Consider the following 20,350-nt stretch of genomic DNA (forward strand, 5'->3'; position numbering starts at 1 on the left):
CTGCTGTTCTACGTGGATCATGTAGAAAAGGGAGAACCATGAAATTCCTGATGTTAAATATTACAAGTTTTGAACAAAACACTTCAAAAATAGCAAGTGGGGTGACTTCCCAAAGGCAGCCAACAGGAGGTGCAGAGAATGGAAATGACTGGGGAAGTGCTTGGCTTTGTTGGTAAGTGTTCCACAGCAAGCGTTTCATAGATCCCTGTACTGTTACAGTCATCTTCGAAGCAAATCCAAAACAGCTTTCTAATGAACAATGATTATTGCAAACTGGACTAGGAATGAAAATTTAAATCAGAAAAAAATAATAATTGTAAATATCCAAATCTTATGGAAGTCCAGGATGGTGTAGGTTCCTATAACTCATCACTTCCTTTGGAATCATCTAGCTGAAGATGCTTTGAAAATGGGATCATAAATTTCCCAGCCCCCCAAACACTTGAATTTTTTTACCCTTCATATTTCCTTTATTTAAAATCTGAATGTTCCATATTATTTTCACCTCTTCTATATTAGGTATTAATGATATTTTAGCCATAGGAGACAGATATTTCAATACCTTTTTTAAAAGTTTCTTTTGCTTCTTTCGAAGAAAAAGAGTGCACAGCAAATGCAAGATCATTGTTCCAGTAGTAGTTACAAAAATAACAGATATACAAAGAAAGTGTATTACATTATTGTAGGAATGTTTCTTTTTTTTTTTTTCTTCTTTTTTCCCTTTAAGAAGGAGCATCTGTTCTATAGTTATTTCAATGCTTGGGTAATTCATCTAATGATTACATGGATGTTGGCTGGAAGGCAACGCAATACATTGTAGAGGAAGCTGTAGAGAGGCTAGTAAACACAGGCTTATGTAGTTTTAAGGGAGGCAAAAAGAAGAAAATACGCTGTTCTGAATGATACACATAGTTGGATATCATCAGTCTACATTTTCAAAAGAGCTGCACATTTAGTCACTGCCATTGTTCCCAGCAGGAGCTCTCATAGTGCGTTCTTTTGAAATCTGACCATTAGAGATTATTTTGATCCATCCTTGAGTGAGAACACAAAAGCTAAAGTAAATTGTTTCATCAATACAAGTTTATAATTTTAGTCCAAAGATGTCTAGGGCACTTGCAGACAGAGAGGAGCTCTGAATAAAAGATAATTGTCTATCTTATTCAGTGTACCTATCTGGCTATGCTGTTTAGAATTGATATTGGAGGAAGTAAAATTGAAATGGAGAGGATGCTGCCTGGAAGATTTATGTGATTATAAAGAATTGGTTAAATTTTAACTAGTTTCATTTGGACTGATGTAAAATGGGATAGGTTTGTTCTCGTTTCACTGTGATGGAAATGGGCCTCGATTCAGATGTCTCTTTTGGTGCTAAACTGCTGGCTTTACAGCAAAGTAATGAGGATTGGGGCTACAGTGTTTATGTCAGCTGGTAACACAGGCTTACAGACAGAAAACATTTTACTGGTCAACCAAAGCATTTACCAATAAATTATCAAATGTTTAGTCCTTTTGACCCTAAAACTAGTTATTCAACAACTGTAGTGAGAGCTGTGGAGCAATGAAAGAGCAAGTTGTCCTTTCATGTTGCTATCCATTATGGTTAAGCAAAATATAACTGGTTTCCACTGTCAGCAGATGTTAGGAAATAATGAGCTGGTAATGAAATAAAGCTTCCCGGTAGGACTTAAGGGTACAGCACCAATGTGATAATAAAAATACACTGAGCATGTTAAACAAAAGCAGACTGCTTTGGCAGGAGTCCTAGAGGTAGTGAACTGAGTTAGGCCAGCTTTGGCTAAAAGACCAAATGGGGTCAGCAATATTTAGAGTAAATAATAATCCCCTTTGTAGTTCCAGTTGCAGCCTTGGACATTTTTTTTCTTCCTGTCCTTTAAGCATCTTCCTGCTCACAAGATGAATTTCATCGAGAGACACTTTTAAAGAAAAGAACAAAAAGGCAAATAAAAACCAGTGCACAGAAGTCTTTTAATCTCATGAAATTTTAGTTGCATGTTATAGGTTAAGTGGAAGGAAATGAAAGAAGGAACCATACAAACATTTGCAAATGGTAATGTTGTGTGTGAAAGGAAAATAAGTCACAATTAAGAGACAATCTTCATTGTATTTCTACAAGTAGTCCCTTGAATAATATTGAGCATAAGGGGCTGAAGCTCAGACCGGCATCCTTAGAACAAGCTATTTGGTCAGGTCAAATCCCAGTGCTATTTTACTGTGCTTCATTCATTAAACATAAAGAAATAAAAGTATAGCTCCATGTGCCTATGTGCACGTGTTGGACAAGTGCATTAATGACCGGAGAGCAATACTGGAAGAAGCACGCTAAGAAATATTTTGCAGTAATAAACCAGCTGACATGCTAGGTAACACTGCACAATCATTTTGAAACAGCTCCTGGGAAGTTTCCATCCCTTAGCCGGAGTCATTGGCGATGTGTAAGGAAACCCCAGATCACCAGTGTGTTGTAAGTGATTTTCACCTCTAGCAGTTGTGCCCCTGACAGGGGGGTGAAGAGGTAAGGATTGTTAGTAGGAAGGGATGACTTTTTCTCAGGGATGTGTGAATCAGTTGTCAAGACTGGCAGGGTATAAAGGGAAGTGCCACAAACGTCTGATTGCGCTCGGTGGAATGGGAGTAGGGAAGTGATGTTCACAGAAGAGAAACTGGAAAATTTCTTTTGATAGGCCAAATTGAGTAGAAACATGATTGAGGAGGAATAACAGGTGGATTTGTGAGAGAGCATTTTGGAAGTAATGGGGTTTGTGTGTAGAGCTAAATAACTGGCAATATTATGTATCTGAAAGCGTGTACAGTCAGCTTTTGAAAATGGAGAAGAAATGTCAATGAAGTCAAAGCTACTAATCTGGCTGCAATAGCTGCGGGGGTGACATGGGGTCCAATGAGTGGGATAAGTGAAGAAGGAATTAGCAAGCCATCCGGAAATGATTTAGGCAGCTGTCTCATCCCTTCCCCTGCAGTCGTGCGGCGAGTATTGCTTCCCTTATTTTCAACTGTAGAAATCTCAGGAGGCAGCAAAATTTCAATGAAGAAGTGATGACAGCTCAGGGAATGGAGTTTGTAATGGAAGCAATGAAGCAACCTTATCTTCAGCACGTATTTGTGCTCCCATAATATAGATCTCCTATCTTATTTTGTCTATATTAGTGAAAAATAGTGTCTCTTAAATTTATTTTTAAACTAGTTCCTGAAAGAAACAATACATATGTGATTGCTGGGTCTTTTTCCTCTCCAGTTACCAGCTGGCAACTTTTGAAATAAAGATAGAATGATAATTATGCTCCCACATGCTAATTGTAAAAATTGGCATCAGATGGGCAAGGAGAGACCCAGATTAGTCCCTGCAGAAAAGGCAGGCTGAGCTCTGCCACGGCACGCTTTGGCTTTGCAGGGCTGCTGGGAAGTCGCTTGCTGGGAGCCTGTTCGTCTCCGGGATGGTTTCAGCAGAGATTATTGCTTACCTGCAGAGTTAATTCGTGGGTGAGAGGAGGGTTAGAGAGGAATGGGGTAGAAATGGTGGTGTTGCTAATAGGGAGTGTGAGGGTCAGAGGGGAAAAGACACGAATCTATAGGGAAGCAGGGTTATGGGTTCTGCTGCTTGAGGACCATGCTATGTACCTGTGGGATAACACCCCAGAGTAAATCTGGGGCTGTTTGTTTCCTCTGCGGGAGAGGTGAAAATAGAATTGATTCCTCTGGATTTCACCAATGCCCAGGATGGTGTTACTGATCCAACTCTTCGTGTTCACCAAAGGGTGGTTTCTTTTTCAGGGTAATACTCTGTAGCCAAAACGATTAAAGCTAAGGGCGTTGAGTTAGCCTGAGTTTAAGCCGTAACTTCTCTTTTGGCACATAGTGATCTGACCTTTGGGCTCTGTGAAGATCCATACTCCACTGAAGTCAGTGGAGATGATCAGCATATTTGAAATTTGGGTCACGTTTATGTTGAAACACAGCTTCGATAGTCTAGCTTGATGGCAACACAATTTAAAAATATGCGCTGTGTGTACTTCTTTTCAGGCCTCTTGCTGCTGTTTCTCATTTCCCATAGCTGTGCCCTGCAGCAGCACTGAAAAGTACATTGGTTCCTATTTTAGCTTTTGCTTGGCAGCTGAATTAGGGCTGATCCTGCAGAGGTGGCAAAGGTGGAGCTCCTGGTGGCCCTTGCACTGTAGCGCTTGCTGGTCCTGACACAAAAGTGCAGACCTGCCTTTGTGTTCCCAGCGATTCGCGGGAAGCATGAAATTCTGTTTCATCAAAACACAGTGTCCAGTTTGCCTCCTTCTCCCCAGACGAGTGCCTGCCTCTTTCATTACCGTTTGATGTGGATCCAGCAAGAGTAGCAGCCCTGCAAAGCAACCGCAGTTTGCTTGGTTCTCTACCACTGAGGAGGGAAGGTCTGAAAGGAGGTAAGACGAGAGAACAGTTGGATGTGAGCACAAGGAAACAAAGAGAAAAATAGGACATTGTAAATAGTGATTGCAGTACATTGCCTATTTATACTGCTCACAAAGAGAAAAATAGCACATTGTAAATAGTGATTGCAGTACATTGCCTATTTATACTGTTCTCTGACTGATGTGTTTGTCCTAAAGCTTTTAGAAAATACAGAATTGTTTAAAACACGAATGGCAACTTTTTTATTAAATTCCTACTAACCCATTCTTTTGATCTAGTCTAACATTGTTTTTGTAGTATTTATCTTCCAGCATGTCACTCTGTCTAGTGTTGAACTGCTATAAATCGAGGCTTATGTAGTTCCTTCAGAAGGCTATTTCATAGTCCAATATATGAGACCCTATTTGCCGTCTCCTTGCCTAAATTTGACCAAAATATCTTTCTCAATTTCTCCATTTACTTTGTGTATATATAAAGCTGTACATTTAATTCTCTCAGCACTGAGAAAAAATTCCTTACCTAGGAAAATTTTAATTTTACTTTCTTTTAATCATTCCTTATGCATACGCTTCATTTCTGTGAAAATCCCCGCAAGTTTTACTGAAGAAAGACTATTTCTTTTTTTTTTTTTCCTAGAATTTATGGAGAAAAGTAAGTGTCTCATATAAACCCTTTTCTATTAATTGTAGAGTGGATTTTTAACATCACAATGGAAATAGATTCCCAATAAAAAAAACATCCCTCCATCCTTAGCCCACAAATGGCTAGGAACTAAAATGTTTACATGCCTGTTACTGCCATCACTTATACAATCTAATTCTACAGTTCTGGTCCCACCACTCTATAAATTTCAATTATACTATTAGCAATAGCTCTTCACTGCAATAATTGGTACACTCACTTTATCTAATGGAGTATTTTTCATCTAATTGACTTCAAATTTATCATATAAATGTCAAAGCCAAATTTTCATATAATAACCTATTATCTCTGCTGTTCTAGCTCACTGCACTCACAAGAAACAGAGCAATAATAATCTTTTGGGATAATGAAGGACAGCAGCTTAATTCACAGAGTGCTGAGAAGAATGACAGCTACTTCTTACCTGTCAAAACTAGAAACTTTTAATATATTCATTTAATTAGCCTACAGGTCCCATTCACATATTTTTCGTCTTGCTATAATACAAGGGTGAATCTGGCTTTTTGCTAGAAAATGAGAATATCTAGTGTTTAGATAATGGGCTTCCTATGAACATGTTTTTAGACAAATATTCCCATAATCAGAGGCTTTCAACTTTCTCTACTTTATATATTATAATCAATTTTAACACAAAAAATAGGCTATTATACCATGACACAGAAGTGGCAAAAACACAAAGAGGCTTTTTAATGCATAATAGAATTTTTCAGAATAAATATGGGGGTGGAAATGATGCAGGTGTAAGCATCAATCCCATAGGTTTTACATAGGTCCAACTGCGTCTGAATTACCATATTGAGTTCCAGAATAGAGATTTATAGTTAGTTAATTCTGGAAGTTGGGGCAGCTGAATGGAAAATCATAATAGTGAACTTGAGGTGGATAATAAAATGGTAAACTAGGACTTAGGTCTGTGTCTCTTTTTAAATTTCATATCTTTCTGAAGAATTCTGAGGACACTTTCTGTATGATACGTGGCCTTGATACTTCTTGTTCTAGCATAAGGCAGAAGGAATTACTATACCAGGAATACAATACAAACCTGTGTCATTTGTGAGGACAAACAGCTGCTGCAGCAGCTATTTATGGCAGTACTGTGCTTCTGTCACCATCATTTGCCAATATTGTTGTTCTTCATTGAAAGCTGATACAGTTGGTGAGTTTGCCTATACCTCCTTCCTCAAAAGGAGACACCTGCAGAGAGTAGTTCCCTCCATTTCTTCTCTGTATTACCTTTTTGTGCACATGAACAATACCTGGATAAAAATCTTCCTGGATTCATTCTTGGAAATGAATTGATAAGATGCAAGCCCTACCTCCTAAGAAAATAATTCTACTGCAGTTATAAAGTTTTTCATTTTGCGTGCATCAGGCAACATACGCGGATGCTGATTTAAGTTCAATTAAGAGGCTAAATTTTAATGCTGTGATTTTGTGGGACATCACAACTTTTCCCTTAAAAAATGCAAAAGATGCAAAAGGTGGAATTAAAATTACCACATTTCTGTTTATGATTTTTTGGGGACAAAAGAATCACATGAACAGAGTAGCAAGATTCAGCATACTTGCAGAACTAAGCTGCACATGTAAAGTAATCCTGAAATGTTACTTGGACAAAATTTCCAGCAAGAAAAAAAAATACAATCATATAAAACTGGAAGGCATGGTACCCTTCTAAGTATGCCATATGGCAAACATTTATATGGCTTTACTTGAAGAGTAGGAGTTTAACCTACTTAAACTGAACTTGTTGGCTAAAAATATTTTTTACTTCTTCGGTTAACAGAAGTCTACTAGGTGAAAGCAGTGGATAAATTCTTACGTGGAACAGGAGAAGGAGGTTAAGGTTCCTAGAGTGGGATGGAAGCATGGGAAGATTCATCCTGCAGGTGTGATCTTGAAAATACAAATGCAATACCAAAAAAAAATCAAGGGTTAAATAAAAGTCTAAATGTAGTCCTGTTCTATGGAAGTGTGCTCCCTGCAGATTTCATCACTCTTTCCCAGTGCGAGGAAAAAAATTTTGATAAGGGCATAATACCTTTCCCCAAACTTTTCACCACCTTCCCACCATCCATAGTCGGCAGAGAATCTAGAGAAGCTGTAGAGGGAGTGACAGGCCACCAGATCGCTCTCTGACTTCTTTGGCATGTGGGTGCTTGTAAATCATTTGAAAATGAGCTGGCAAGTGACTGTTCTGTCTAATCAAGTCTCTTCTTTGGCAAAACCTGTTAGAAGCAGATGATAGTCCCTTCATTGAATGTTTTGTGCTATATAGAATTTTCTTAAACGGCTTGACTTACACCTTTTATACTTTTTACTTTCAAAAGTGAATAGTTATATCCCAAGGAGGCACAATTAGTTTTTAAAGCTCATTCTTCTCAGAAGAAATTCCCAAATAAATGGCCCAAGTATCTTAGACAATTCTGCACAAAAATAAAGCTTAGTTGAACCTCGAGAGCTCACTATTGAGCCTGTTTAATATTTTCAAGAGCTGTGTTTTCCTATGTTCCTGTTATTTTACTGCATAATGCAAGCACTGTCACTCTAATGAGAGGTAATTAAAATATATCAACAGGATATTGACTGAAGAAGCACATTAAACAATTTTAAGGGAAATGCTCATCAACCCAATTTCTTTGCATGATAAAAACTGAACTAAACTGCACATTCATTTTTTAGATGGCAAGTGTTGCTAATATTTTTCAAAGTGCTTGAAAATATAGAAAGGACACGTTGAATGTACTCAGCGCATAAATGTCTAAAAGATCAGAGGTTTTGTTTAATGTGGACTTGTCCAGATATATTAGGTTGTGGATGGAAGGTTTGTGTGATCTTTTGAGGTCTCCTCATTCACTTGCCCTTTGTCTTAGCTCTCTTGGGACTTCATTGTTTCATTTTCTTTATAAAACCAAAAGGGGGGCAGCGGGGACCTATCATAGCAACATTCTCTAGAAATAAAAAATGAGTAGTGGAATTATTGAGGAGTTGGTGTTCAGAAGATTAATTTTAGGCATGAGAAATAGGAAAAGAAAAGACAGAACATTACAACAGGAGAAAGTAGGTGCAGAAGATGAAAAACTTTAGACAAAACGTAACAAAAAACAAAACCACAAAGGCAAAGAATGAGACATTCCTATGAATATGGTTTCTATCTTCTCCAATGAATCCCTGTGGTGGTTTAACAACCACTACAGAAGATGATTTGACAAGTACAGAAAAAATTCTTAGGTACAAAGTGAGAGAAATTTAATTTGTTAAGAATTTAACTAAGGCAAAATACTGTGCAAACCCTTGAAAAAAGTAGAGCATGGTTGTACAGAATGAATTCATATACCCCGTTAAGAGTTATTACCAGCATACCAGGCTGAAGTCTAATTCCTATCTGAAATAGGTATCCTGTCCCCACTATGTCCTCCATATTACCAGTTAACAGATACTTATAACAAGGTCTCTTAGTCATTACTGAGGACTAGCGACATAAAAATCATGAACTGACTTTTTGGTCATATGTTGATTTTTGCTGTTCCCTTTTGGATTCTAACCAAAATATGATAATGGCTTAACTGTATAAGAAGTATGGAAAGCATCTCTATGTTTCACTCTTAAGGAAGAGAAACAAAATTGCTAAAGAGTTGTCTTGCATTTCTTAAAATGCAAACGTGACAGAACCTAAAAATAATTTAACCTTCTGCTCAGAGTAATGTATTTACAACAGAATGATTCAGGACTTGGTTGATCTTTACAAATAGCAGTGTTTCAGTACAAGGTCTCCTCAAAGGTATGCATATGCTATAGCTTTGCTCGTGGTTTTTACCTACTCGCATGTCTGTAAGCTTCAACTACATTAAGAATAAAATAGAAATTGTATAACTAAATGCTTCACGCAGCTTTGGAAATATCAGCAGTCTTTTATTGTTACTTTGCCAGAAGGCCAAATGGCTTCCATCAGTAGAAAAATGACAGTTTCTCAATCAGTGTGGGTTGAAAAGACAATTTGAATTGACATCTGCTTTCTTTAAAGTTTCAACTCCTTAAAATAATTGTCCCTTTATAAAGAAAGTCCTGTCTCAAACAAGACAAATTTCAACCTCCCACATTAAAAAAAAAAAAACAAAAAACTCATAGAGGATGAATTAGAATAGTTGCAGCTGAGCCATTAAGGTTTTAGATAAACTTGATATTTGTGGTGTAGTAAAAGGTATCACTGCTCTGAAGTATAGAACATAAGCAGCCTTTTCAGATTGGTTGAAATGAATTTGGTCTACTATGTCTGCCTGTGCAAGTACTGCAATGAGTATATAATATATGTTAACCAAATTTTATACATCAGTCTTTTCTTGTTGGTGAGTTTTCCAAATTGAAGATACTTATACTTCAATAAGCCACACAGACATATGGGAGAGAATGAAGAAAATTCCATTTCTGTGTGCTGAAGAGGCTGAATTAAGTCTAGGCAATTAAAAATAATAATAATAAAAAGGAATCCATTAACCCATTTCCTGTCATTCTGGTTCTGTATGCATTATTAAATGCAAAATACGGTTTTAGAAAGGATGGTTAACGGGTGTATTTTTATTGAAGACCTTTGTGAAGAGTGAAATAGGGAAACATTTGTCTGGGAAGCTGTGCCAGATAGATGTTTTGACTGGCTCCTTTTTCTAGTGCTGAAATGAAGCTAGATCAGACAAAAAAAAATACAGTTTCCCATGGAAAAAATGGGAAATATTCTTGGTCAGGTATCCAAAGTCTAGCCATATACATGCACAGAATATTACGTAATCTGTGAAAAATGTACACGAAACTTTCTGAAGAGTGTCAGGTGGTTCAGATTATTTGGAAGATTTTACCAACTTTTGGGAGAGGGGTGGAACTGAAGGGGGCCATGCGGTGCTGATAGACTTTGCAACTGTATGTCACAGTCAAGCTTGGACTGCTGCCTGTTGTCTTCCATCTTCATGCGCAGATATTTCAGTGACCTATTTAGGAGTTAGACTTGATGTTCCTTTTGGGTCCCTTCCATCTTGGGATATTCCATGATTTTGTGGTTTGCCATCAAAAGAGCTCAATCAGATTCTCTGGTTCACTGGAAATTAGCAGTGCTGGGTTGGCATCCCTGTTCCTGGTAGAGGACATTCCTGAATATTTTTGGTTCCAGCTGTGGTGGTGCTGATCACTTTGTGTCTTCTCTATTTTGCTGTGAGATTTCATACCTACTGAAGACTCTTTCCTTCTCCCCCAATCTCCTTCCTCTCTTGGGTCCCATACTCAGCAGTCTTGTGCCTATGAATGCATTTATATAACTATTTTTCTTTAGCAGCGTGAAGAAAATAGACTCTTGTGTAAGTATTTGCCAGATTGAGCCTTAAATCTGCAGTGTAGTGTTTCGTTGTGCTGTTAAATATTTATCATGCTTTACCCCAGAGATGACTGTATTTCACTGAAGAGCTGAGTTGATATATCAAGGCTTTGAGTCTTGCCAGAATTACACTATATGAGTAGTCTTACTGAATATAACTGGGTCATAACATAGCTAAACTTGCTTACCTGTGTAACAACTGATGGGATCAACTCCAACTTCTACACATGTTCAAGGAAAGAAAGGGTATAATTGATTTTACATAAAGAGGTTTGCTGAACAAAACAACCTACCAAGTATATTAAAGTAGTTATAGAAATTACTTTCCATCTGAATGATACAGTGGTATCTGAAAATTTTTGAACCTCTAATAGTGTTGACAGCCATGAGCAGTGATGGGCAGTAAGAAGCATTGCTCAGGAGATGTGCCAGCACTATGAAAATAACATTGGCACTGGACCATTTCTTCATCTGTGGTATTTATCATCGAGCAATATTCAGGATCTTGATTGTGAGTTCATGCTGTGAAATACAATGAAAGTAATATCTAGAAAACAGAACAGATGTAGTTGGGTTGTACAATCCAGTGCAACATCCATCACATTGTGAAAGGAATAACAACTGATCCTGAAAGATGAGAATATATGGAACAGAAATGGTCCAAATTTTGTCTGGATTAAAAAGAAATGTATAATTTAAAACCTGGAAAAATCATTAGGAATTATGTTACTGTTTTACTTGTTCTTAACAGAAACAACTGTCTGTTGCCCTACACCCGAAAACCTGTCCTATATCTTTTGAGGTGCCTCATCCTACTGCAGCTATTTGCTACTGACAAATAATGTAAGATGGTATAAAAAGGAGGTGAAGTTCTTTATTTAAAAACAACAACCACCTTTTATTTACTGTAATTTGAAAGTCACGTCAAAACATGACTGTCTTTCTATGATCACCATTTTATAGTCAGATTTACACACTACCCTGTATATCCCAAAATTTCTTGTTCATTTGAGTGGGCATATACATTCATAGTTAGTAATCTACTTAGGATTCAAATTCATGAAAAAGATTCTTAAAAATATATATACATATGATGTAATCTACCAGGAAAACGGTTGGTTCTGTGTGTCTAGATGTATGTATGAATGATGACCTCCAGCTCAAAAGAGAATTTGATATAAAATGCTTGCAGTACAATCTGGTTTTGGTTTTACTTTTGCTTTTTTAAGGTGAATAGTTATGAGGGACATTGGTAATAATATTTGTACGTATAGTCAAGGATGTCCTCTCTTCAAGGAAGAACTGAGCAGTCTGTCTCTCAAGAGGGTTAGAAGAGCTTTGTTTTAGCAGGAAGGCTTTTGGTAGTCCTTTTGCAGTGTTTTGCAATTTTGTTAATAGAATTAACATAAAATTCATTCTGCACCTCAAATCTTTTATGTACTTTTGATTTGGGTTCCCGTTTCCCAATATGAATGGATGTAATGGTGCACTGGCCCCTGCTGGCTCCCCAAGCATCTACTGTCAGAGCCAGATTGCTAGATGGACCTTTGCTCTTCATCTTTACTTGAAATCCTTTGATGCCTTTTTTGAGTGTGGCTAAATATCAAAATAGTGAGGGGACTTCCATGTCTCCTCATTGTTTCTTATCTCCTGAATTAAAATACTTCAAGGAGGGAGCTCTTGAACCTTAGAAACTGGTGGCAAAACACACACTGATGTTAACGGTATTGAATCAAGTCTCAAATGGACATGTTAGCAGTAATGTGTAGGAAAGGCAGACTTCACTGTACTGGGTTTTTGACTGCCTGCAGTAACAAAAATGCTCAGTATTCTCTTTTTCCATTGATTTCGCAAGATCTTTATGGGCAATTGCAGTTAATGATAAGCAGGTTACAGATATGTATTTTAAATGTGTATGTTTCTAAGTATTTATTTAAAGTTTTATACTGATTGCATAAAAATCTAGAGAAGGGTCTCCAGATGTTGAATAAGCTGCACAAATTCAATGAAGTACTCGTGTATATTAGCATCATTGTCAATTGTTATGAGCACAAACAAATTCAATCTTTCATTGCCCATTGTGCTTGAGTACTTTGACTTAATGATCCCAATCCTAGAGAGAACTCTATTAGCGCTTGCAGATGTCACTATAAATGTAGGGGTGAAAAAAGCTTTAGGATGTGAAATAATCAGGCTATATACTGCCAGTCTCTTGCTGTTAGTGGAGTATTTGAAATTCTCAAATTGGTTTCTTTTGAATGAATACTGAATTTTAAACTCCTGCTTACAATTCTTTGTCACTTAGTTAATAAGGCATGCTTGAGGGTGACTAAATTCCATCTTCAAGAAACTTGCTGGTTTTAGAGATTCTAATTTACATCACATAATTAGAGTATCATGAGAACTCTGAAAGGGTACTAAACCTCTTACAATGCTTGATCAATAATATTGCACCTTAACTGCTATGTAGAAAGGACTGCCCTTTGTTAGTCTAGGTATTTTGTGAACAGTTGCCTCCTTTTAGGATCTATACTAAGTGCTGTTTTATTTTTTTCCTCTTTGAATACAGAAATCTGCTATAAGTTTCCATTGACCTCATAACTATCTGTCTGTTCCACTGAATGGACTGTATTAATGCAACCATGATGTTCAAGGTCGAAATGCTGTAAATAGTAATTCAGTACTCTGCAGAGTCCCAGATGATGTCTGTGTGTAATAAGGCACAAGGAAGCTTGAATGATGACATTTTGCCCAAACAATCTGCTCAATTCTGTTGCTATATCAGGGACTTTTGATGTCTCTGCAATGTCATCTAAAGTTTGCAGCATTGTTTTAGAGGTTTTTTTGTGCATTTCAATTACAGCTTTTATTCAGCAATACCATTTAATTCCTGACACTTACTTCAGTTTGACAATCTCTGATTTAGCTGTTATCTATTTTTCAGCAAAGTCAAGAGCAGCATGATAAAGTGGGCTACTTTGATTGAATATAAACAGGATCTGGACAGTTCAATAAAAGTTCCTTGCATGTTTAATTCCTAGCTGTCATGGCATCAGAAAAAAGCACATAAGAAGATTTAAGATGATCTTGGTTCACTTCCTTTAGCTCACCTAAATGCAGTCCATTAATGGGTTTATGTTTTGTGCATATTAATTGTGCTGCATGCTATTTTTGTGTGGCAAGACAAATTAGAATTGAATTGAAAATAATTTTAGCCTTGTTTTTGCATTATAAGAGAATTTTTGCTGTACAGAGGGCCCAAATGAGCTCTGCATGTAACTGAAATTATAACTAAATTCTTCAAAACCAAGTCAGTTTGCTGAGGTTGTCATTGTATCAATTATTTCATGTATATGAGAAGGATGGAAAATAAATTTATTCTCTGTATATCTGAATAGAGAACCTAGTGAGTCAAAGGTTCATATCTCTGTTTATAGAGTGTAAATTTATTTTTCAATAATGTAAGTAAAAAAAAAAATCAAGTCAGAATGGATGGGATTTTTCATTTAAGATGATGTATCCAACATATACAAAAATGGGTCCTTAAAACTTCTCAGATTGTGAGCTCCAGCTATAAAATTTCTTTGAAGATATAGCCTGTGCTATTACCATTGTGTGTTTTGTTTTGTGCTTTATTTGGCACCATTTTTAAGTTGACTCTCAACCATAGCTGACAGTAACTTCTAGATCTTTGCTTATGTATTTTTGCTTTAACCCTAATGGAAGATGAATTTGATAAAATTTTATATTTGTTAACAGTGAGGAATGCTGGGACCAGTCAGAAAATTGACAACATCTCAAGTAACATGGACACAATGACAATTCAAAACTTAACTAGCCTGCTTGCAATAGCTGCTTAATGAGGCTATAGCTGCATGGGAAGGGGCTGGGTTAAAAGACCATGTTGTTATTTTCATTTCATGGTGGAAACCACAGAGCACGCTCTATGTTTTCCTTGTTACCTACTCAACGTGGAATGAATTTTGAAGAAAGCATTATGCAAGTACTGGTATTAGTAGGAAGTAGGTAGTGGTACACTTGTGAATAGTCTTAGAATTCTACTGGACTTTGAAACCAAAGAAACAAACACCTGTGTACTGTCATCTTTCTGCTAGCCACATATCTGCTTCTCTAGGCTCCTGGGGAATACGCTGTCACTGAGGAGAAATGTCCAAGGTACAGAAATACAATATTTCTGCATCCTATTCTCATCTGATTTCTCCTTCAGTAACAGTAAAAGCTGGACATTTGCAAATCCAACTATGTGGTTAAGGAGTTGGATTTCAACATGATAGATTGACTCTTTCTAAATACTGCCCCATCAGGGCTTAATTATAAAATAATTGCAATGACTACATTGTTTGATCTGTCATACATTCAATTTTTGCTATTTTACGTCCTTGTTAGTGTTTAAATACTTGATTCTGATGAAAATGAACAAAAGCAATAAGACTTGAAATAAAGTTTTATTCTCATTTTTACTTAGTCAGCTCTTTGTTTAAGATAACAAAGTTGCCAGTTGATTACAAGCAAATTTGAAGAGTCAGTTTAAAGATAACTGGCCTTTTCTTACTTTTAATTTTGGCTGAGAGCAGTCCTTGTTGCAAATGAGCTAGCCAAGGGAAAAACACATATATATTTTAGGGCTTTTTATTATATAAAATACTTAGTTTATGCTGGGAAGAGAAAAGGCTATTGCATTTTTTACTGGGAAAAGCAGAGCTTAAGAAATAGATAGGTAAGTCTTGAGACCCTGTCCTCTAGGCAGACTGTAACTTAATAGCCAGAATGTGTCACGGTAAGTAATGCGTCAGAGAAATATTCTTAATGGGTAAGAGTAAATCACTTCCAGCTTCAGCAGAGGTTATCTGGGGAAGGACAGCTCTTCATGATAAACTTCCTCCAACTTTTAAAAATAAACATTATGGCCCTGATTCTACTGTCATCGCTCTTCAGAGTAGTTTACGTCCATTGTCTATAATGGAAGTTATTTCTGATTTACATCAGAGAATTAAGAGGACCAGGGCTCATAACCTCTGAGCACAGCAGTAGTATCGCTGTTGCCCGCTGTGCGGTGACGAGTGACGTGTGGAAAGCTGTGGGGTCACAGCTCAAAGCCTCCGTGCTTGCCTCGACTCTTGGTGCCTTGCTGAGTTGCAGAGCTGCAGTAAACTATGTCAGAACAAAGTTCTTCGTTGTAATAATTCTCTCATTACTGAGTTGTAGGCTGGCTGCGAAGGAGGGGAAATCGCTTTTCTTAGAGTATTTAGACCATCATTCCAGCTTTACTTGGACAGATGAAATTCTCTCTCCTGTCTCCCTCCAGACTCTCCATCTGTCTTTGATACTGCACTGCCCAGCAGGAGCCCTGGTGCCTGCAGGGTCGTGTGTCCTGGGGGTTGCTGCAGATCGGGATCCAGCTGCAGCGAAGGCAACAAAAGCCATCGCTTGTGTGTCCTCAACTTCTATGCTTGAGGGATTAAGGATACTCTTTTAGTATCTTTTCTTTTTTGGACTTGTCCATGAACTTGCCTAAACCATTTTTAAATCTGCTGATGTTGTCTGCTTCAATAAGCTAGTGTCAACAGAGTCCAGTAGATCACTACCAGCCTTGTAAAAAAGTACGTGCTTTTATCTGCGTATCGTGATAGTTTGAGTGCTGCTTATTCCAGTATCACAGGGTCTGGTGATCAACAGTTCTGCGTTCACATGGTCAATTGCAGACATGATTTTGTGAGCCTCAGTCGTACCCCTCCCCAGAGCAGTGTGGATTACATTTTAATTGGTGTCACAGGCAGTGATATCAGGGCTTGCTAGACAACAGATTTGTGCTTTTCAGCAGCTCTTATTTTTAATTCAGTAATTGGAAGCAAGAGTCTGGCAGAACAGCCCATTGGGCAGCAGGGTGGAAAGCTTAAAACTGATTTTGAAAGGGGACTTATCGTCAGAGAAGTGTTCCTTGAAGAAGAGTTCCTTAACAGCTGTGCCCAGCTAATGCTCAACCTGGACAGGGAAAACTGGCAGCTTAGTAGCTTGTGAAAGTCAATGCGTAATTATATTGTGAAAGTTTCTGAAATGATGTCTGATTAAGCTGTTGAAGATATACATCTTCATTCATCCCTTTTCCCCTGCTCTTCTGGTCTGTCACTGGTAAACTGTTTCTCTTTGAAGGAGCTTCTTCACATCAATACTTAGTTTGTGTGCCTGTTGCCAACCATGCGCTGGGTTTCTCTGAAACAGCACTAAGGAGAGTGGGAAAGACAGAAGATAATGAAACAAATAGTTCAGTAACGAAGAGAAGAAAGTTAGAAGGTGAGAAGGCTTATTATTTTTGAAAACCTTTTTTAAATTTGAATGCAATTCTGCAGCATTCAGAAAGGCAGAGAATATGAGGAAGTGGTGAAAATCAAGTGTAATTAAAGTATGAATAAGGCTGCATGATTTTTTTTAAAAAGTTTGTTACAAAGAAGTTTTCCATCTGCAGCTCACAGGCCACCTGTGAGATGTAGGAGGTTTCTGCTGGGTTACAGCCAGAAGCTCTTGTGTGCTGAATATGATGTACAATACGCCCACTCCTGAAGTTGTCTCAAAATCAGTGTCACAAAAACTTCATGAACAATAGAAAAGTAATGAAGCCTCCAAGGCTGCGTTTACCCGGTGACAAAATGCAATCAGAATGGGATTCCTCTGAGCATCCTCCCAGCCCACAGGCAGGGCGGTGTGGGAAGAAGTCATCTTGCTGAAACCCAGAGGGGTGAGGCAGGGACTGAGCTTAGATAACACCCTGGGACAAGGGTGGGATGTGACGGCAGGCAAAGAGGACGAATAGAGCTAATGAGGATGTGAAGGTAGGAATTAATGTTATTTTTATAATGGCGTTTGACATAGGGTTGCAAATCCTAAGGAGAGAAAATGAGGAGCAGGAAAAGGCACCAGAGAGGGGCAGGGGCATGAAAAGTGAGGCACAGAAGGGTCCTTCCAAGACCTTGAGGGAGCTCAAGACAGCTGAGTTCATTGTTTCTTTTGTCTACAAGTATCTGAAATCCAGAAGCAAACTTTGTCTAATCCTCTTTTAACAGTTACTTCCAAAGAGGACAGCAAGCTGCCAATGTCATAACCATCCTGTAACTATTCTGCCCTATGGGAAGGGGCTGTGTGGTGGTGTGGGGCAGCAATCCACATGTAAGCCTCGGCTGGTTGTCACGTGCCAGTCAATTTTCATGTCAACTTTCTTTGAATAAAAAGACTAATAGTCCCAGAAAACAGTATCAGAAGGCGACCATTGAAGTTGCAATAAGAATTAAAGATGTTAGACGACGACAAATTTACGTCCATCTTTATATGGATATTATGGCACAATTATGAACAAAGTGGTTATACTTTCACTATTTTTTGTGCCTCTTACCAACTAACATTGTCTAAAAATTGCAGATGGCAGGCAATATCTTACCCAAGGCCTCGTCCCTTAAACTCAGTTTCTGCTGAAATTCAGCAGAAGAGGCTCGTTGCATCTCTGTCACTTAGCCCCAGTAAAGGTCCTGGCTCCTTACATGTGGGTGCAGATGTAAGAAGAGAGTACGTCCCATCTGCTGGAATTCGTGTGACTATGTCTGCAGTTGGAAACGATCTTCCAATGGAATTTAACGACTAGAGGTAGAGGAGAGAAGCTGTTGGTTGCATTTATGTGCTTTATGCATGTGTCACATGCTCGCTGTAATAAATGCAGAGGATCCTCCTTGTGCTGTCAGCTCCTAGTAATGTGTATTTAATAAGGGGAGTTACTCTTCATCTCCCCACCGACCTGCTTACTGCAGAAAGGTGTGCGTTAGCATACGCAAAACATCAGGTGGGGAAACACACAGAAAGTAGCTGAAACTACCCATCTCTTGGGTTTTTTTCTTTTTCTTTTTTTTTTTTTTTCTTTTTGACAGTCTTTAGATATGAGCCGTACTTGTTGTGAACTAATGAAGGAGGTGTTCGTGGCTGGGGAAGGGATGTCACGAGGAAGCAGTCACTGGGAGTCTGCCTGGGTGACAGCTCCATCTATTTGCCTCTCTAGGAGCGTCACATGCACTCTAATGAGAGAAAATGCCCATCAAACTCTGCATCTTCAGTTGGACTTGGGAAAGAAAATGAATGTAGATTCAGAGAGGGAAAAATATCAAGGTTGTTCAGTCATTCTATGAATTTTAGTTTTTTTTTTTTTTTACTAACTCTATTAAGGCCCTTTTTTTTTTCTTTGATAGGATCTTCTTATTCTGTGCATTTCACAGCATAACGCTCCATGAAACCTAGAAGGAAAAAAACCCTCTGTGATAAAATTTTAAAGCGGAATGTTTTCAGAAGCCAAGGGGAGTAATGATGGGGGGAAGTGATGCGAAATTTCTTTTGACAAGAATATGACAAGAGACGCGACTGAGGAGATTTATGCATACTTTGGGAGGAAAAACCTAAACGGATACATCAGATAGCTGACTTGGGATGAGTCATTCACTTTTTATTTGCAGTGAAAATCTACTTTAATGATTTTAACATTTATCCATTAAATTTTTCTCCTTGATCTATAATTCAAAATGCTATACCAGCTCCTTGAAGGTTAGGACACACATTTATTTTAAAGTGGAAGTGGATCACCAGGTTGTTCCATCAGTGTGCTAATCTCAGTGCTGGGTGGAAGGTTTTAGTCAGTACCTTCTGTGGGGAAAAAAAGCTCTTGCCAAGGCAGTTCTGGTAGAAGATATTTAAAATGATGATTTCTGGTGCTGAGTCACAGTGTTGTCACAGCGCTATTAATAATAAACTGGGAGAGCATTTGTCTTGCCATATGGGATGGAGTCTAAATAGTCCAATGTCTGCCTCTGGTGCTGGATGGCATTATATAATGTTATTGCATGAGGCACATACATTGTCACTTCCCTTCTGTCCCACCCGAAATGCTCGGGACAGATTTTTAACTCTTTGAAGAAATTGGAGTGTTGTTAGAGAGAGTTGTCTTGATTCCCTTTGAAGGCTGTGGCACCTGTCAAGGATTCCTTCTCTGCCTCAGTTACTTGTAAGGAAATCTGGTTAAGCTGTGTTAATTCTGTGTACATGCTCATATTCAGAAATAAAATGTCTTTAATTCGATTTTAACTTAAATTGCTTTGGAAGTCAGGTAAAGAAAATTGAATCAAGGCATTTTTAATTCAGAATACAAATGTCTAAATAATGGTTTAATGCAATTTAACTAAACTACTTCAGAAATTCATTCAGATTAACCCTTTTGCTCCCATGCTGACAAACCTAGGGCGTGCTCTGTAGATACTCTCTATACGGCATTATAAACAGGGTGGTAATTGGCAATTCAGAAGAAATTCGGGGCTAATCTTGAATCCTGTGTACATATGCACAGGAAGGCTTTCACCTGCATGCTGACCAGTAAGGAATCCTTGCTGGGGTTTAATCAGCTCTCTGATCGTACACCAGTCTCTCTCTACCTCTGGTAAGACTTCAAACCATGCTAGGCTTCATCTGTTCGGCCAGAGAAGAGCACAAAGTTAGCCTCCCAGGAAGGGCTTTACGTGGCGGCTAGGAGAAAGCCCTGGAAAGTCCTGGAAACCTGTAGCACACATCTGCTTAGGTTTAAATGAGGTTTCAGTCCCCCACAAAAGCTCAAGGGTACTTCAGTTTGGTCAGGTTGTCTTTCTGGATGGATGCAACTTATATATGAGAAAGCAGAATTTGTGTTGTTTTCTGCCATCTGAAGTTGTCATCCTCATCTGCCAACAGGTACGATTTGCTTGCTTTTCACCTCCTTACACATCTGTCCTTCACGTCACCTTTCCCTGGAGGAAGACTTAGGCTTTTCCTTTG

At 38.2% G+C, this 20,350-nt stretch overlaps 1 long non-coding RNA gene across 1 annotated transcript in view; it reads left to right on the forward strand.

Annotated features, from left to right (window-relative positions):
- LOC106032012 (uncharacterized) overlaps positions 1-20,350 on the forward strand; it is a 116,788-nt gene that overhangs the window by 18,833 nt on the left and 77,605 nt on the right. The window lies entirely within an intron of this gene.

This window comes from Anser cygnoides, chromosome 9, assembly GCF_040182565.1.
Source record: "Anser cygnoides isolate HZ-2024a breed goose chromosome 9, Taihu_goose_T2T_genome, whole genome shotgun sequence".
NCBI classification, from domain to species: domain Eukaryota; kingdom Metazoa; phylum Chordata; class Aves; order Anseriformes; family Anatidae; genus Anser; species Anser cygnoides.